The 3567-nt window shown below is 33.6% G+C and overlaps 1 pseudogene; it reads left to right on the forward strand.

The window, feature by feature from the left end:
* The first annotated feature begins 2239 nt into the window (after nt 1-2239).
* LOC149232357 (ricin B-like lectin R40G3) lies at nt 2240-3349 on the forward strand (annotated as a pseudogene).
* Nucleotides 3350-3567: the final 218 nt, after the last annotated feature.

A 3567-nucleotide genomic window follows, 5' to 3' on the forward strand; every position in this document is an offset into this window, starting at 1 on the left:
CCAGCTTGGGCGTGTCAAGTAGCCGTAAAACACACGCAAATGGACTTTAAAATGAAATTCCACGAGGCTCTCGATGCATGCCTCTAGAAAAATACCGCAACATAGGCTGGCTGGCTCTCAAAATGAAAGGAGTGCCTAAGCTTTTCAACAATACGGGTCCTTCACTTCGCCCTTCCCCCTACCCCCTTCCTGAAATGAATGAAATATCTGATCGAAGTTGCTCCTTTTCCCGTTGACTCAGACGAGCCTCACAAGACAGGGAAAACAAAAGGCTATGCAATAGAGTAAATTTTTTTTTTTATGTTTAAAGCAATCAAGGCTATTTATACGTCGGAAGTGATAGCAGTGACCTGGATATTGTGCGCCATCTTTGGATGAAAACTCGAGAATGATTTTGGAGGAGGGAGTGTGTGATATCATAACACGCATGTCAAGGGTCCCATGTACCTCCTAGTGATCCTCCATCAACTTGATCTAACTATAGGGTTGATCCGACAATCTCTTAATGATAAGGGTCAAGCTTTAAATTTAATGCCCGTTTACTTGTTTTTCTCTCCTTTTAGATGTAAAATATAGTTTATTTTAAATTAAACATGTGATTCATTGTGAATTGACAAATAACTAAGAAAAAGTGTCAAAATGATGGTCATATAAAATATTATAATTTTTAATATATATATATATATATATATATATATATATATATATATATATATATATATATATATATATATATATATCTGTGTGTGAAGCATACACCACTGTTGAATAGTAAATGAGATGCATGTGTTGATATATATATATACTATATCATTTACTATGCAATAGTGGTGTACGCTTCATATTCATTACGATACCATTAAATGGATACAAAGACAATACCTTTTACTAGTTATTAGGTAAACTTTTCAAGGTCAAAACAATTAGATTTAAGAAAAGAATTATAAAAAAGATCTTTGGAGAATTTTTGAACTATTGCAGAAAACTTGCTAAGAGGAGTCGAGTTTTCTGCAATATTAATGCCCCTACTTGTGCTCAACCTTTTTGATCCAATGGAATTTAACTAGGTCTAATTTTATAGTCCCTTTCTGCATTCTATAATTGTGTCGAAAGTCTCATCAATTCCGTAATTTATCTGATGCATTTTTCTCATAGTATCCCTTCCATAATATATCTGAAATGTTTGTTTAGAGTAGTTAGTTTAATGTATGATGTAATTTGCATATTTAAACCCATGTAGATAAATGGAGGCGACCTATTGAGGATGAAGTTTCCTGTGAAAAACCTTTCCAGTTCAGGTGTTGTACGACAGCCTTTTCCACATCACAAGCTCTTAGAAGACACATGAATACCCATCGCCAAGATAAAATGTTGCTCCCATTAATAATATTTTTATAGTTGAATTTACCAAAGAATTCAAACATTTCTATCAGACGTAGTTTGTGTGAATGCCTGGATTGAAAAAAGATTAAGAATGCATGGAATCCAAAAGATTAAGATGAATATGTCAATGCTTGAGGTTGTGATTCTAATATAGGAAGATGTCTCTTTCAATCAAGATTCATCATATGTCTCTTTCATTCAAAGATTCATCAAATGTCTCTTTCACTCAAGATTAATCATAACATGAAAGTGTATATTTACAAAATAATGTATATTTATTTCACAATGAACATGAAGAAAGGAAGGACGAGCAATTGGATCATGAATGAAACCTTGAATAGTCAAAATAACACCTATTCTAATCTCTATTACAAGCCATCTATTTTCAATTTGATATTTTTTAAATAATTTATATAGTTCAATGCAATAGATTATTTTTATTTTCATGAAAATGGGTAGCCATAACATTGGTTCTCCATTTCAAATTCAACAACAATTTGTTGGAACCCTAATGCCTAGTCCCTTGTCACTTGAATCTCAACTTATAGCACAACAAAGACTCTATGATCATAGCCCACCTCCATTAAGGTGGAATCTGGGGCACCGACAAGGCAATTGGTATGTAGACTTGCATGCTCCATATAATGGAAAACTAGAGGCCTTGCCACCCATTAATATCTAGAATTGACAACCTTATGTGAACACCATGAATATACCAATGAATACCAACAACAGATATGGTAGGAACCGGGAACCTCAACCTTAGTGGTGGAACCGACCAATTTTCGATAAGTGAAGAGTCATAATGTTTGAGATTCGAGATGGATATGAATGTTGTGTGTGAAGGTCTAAGAGAATGCATGGACACCACCATCCTCAACCCCACCATCCATATGAGGCTCCTCATGGGGGTCAATATCCACCACTTGTTTAAGGAGATAATGTGAAGATATACTCTGAAGCTAATCATGATTTCTTCTTGGTCGGTAGATATTATGGTACAAATGAATCGGACCCAAGCCTGGTTGGTGACATATCACTTTTTCTCTATGTGAACAAGACCCAAATCTATCTGGTGTGATAAATTAGGTTTTTATAGTATGTATGTGTGAACCAAACCCAAAATAGGTTGATGGAAGAGATTAATTTTTTCTTTGTTTGTTTTTGTAAATAAACCAAACAGAAAGAAGGTTTTGTGACAAAGATTAGTATTTTCTATGCGTGTGTGAATAGATTTGTCGATTATATGCTTTTGATCTACTACAATGGATCATAGATACTTCACGGAATGTGAAAGCCAAGGATGATGAAAGATTTCCTGCATTTTCCTTTGTAAACAAAGCTACATGCTAGGAATTGAGGCATGGGCATGTTGACAGGGATAAGGTCACTTTTTTCATAAGGGTTATTATAATGACTTTATGGAAACCTTTATGACATAGATAATAGTGATTTCAATGGGATTGTTGAGAAGGGATTATGTAGCAATTTATGATATAGTTAATAGTGATTTCAATGGGGTTACTACGAGTGGCTTATGTATGACTTAGTGATATATAGATCGATGATTTCAATGGGGCTAGTAAGAGGGCTTATGAAGTGAGTCAAGGACCTAAAAAAATGCATGGTATTTGGGTGATCAATAGGGTTTTTATGTATATTATTTTGATGTTTAGATCACTTAGGTCCTTACCACCCTAATGATTTGAATGAGGCTATGCTTTTCACTTGACTTGTTGATATGGGTAAGCGGTACTAGTGTACCAGACTTGTCAACAACACCTATCTTAATGTCGATGCTAGCGCTATAAATAATAAGCATCATTGAGCCCTTCGTGAGCGAGCAGAGATTTCTCTGTGTAAGTGGAAAAAGGAGAGTCAAAAGTGGAAGACCAACCCAATATGTAAGACATATGTTGCCAAAACTATTGGTATATTATTTTGTCTGACTTGGGACATTGTATAAAAAATAAATAAATAAATAAATAAAAAAAACATTGGGAAGCAATTTTATTATAGGTGGTGTCTAGTATGTATGGATGTGAATATCAAAAAATGTATTTAGAAAAGGAATAAAAATGATGATTTTTAATTCATTATGTTTGTATAGAAAAAATATTATGCATGGTAAAAGAAAATATTAAAAGTAATATGAAGGAAAATTTAAAAATAAAATCGTCATAA

The sequence above is a fragment of the Pinus tabuliformis genome, chromosome J, assembly GCF_031772625.1.
Source record: "Pinus tabuliformis cultivar Carrire ecotype Pingquan chromosome J, CPIR1, whole genome shotgun sequence".
NCBI classification, from domain to species: domain Eukaryota; kingdom Viridiplantae; phylum Streptophyta; class Pinopsida; order Pinales; family Pinaceae; genus Pinus; species Pinus tabuliformis.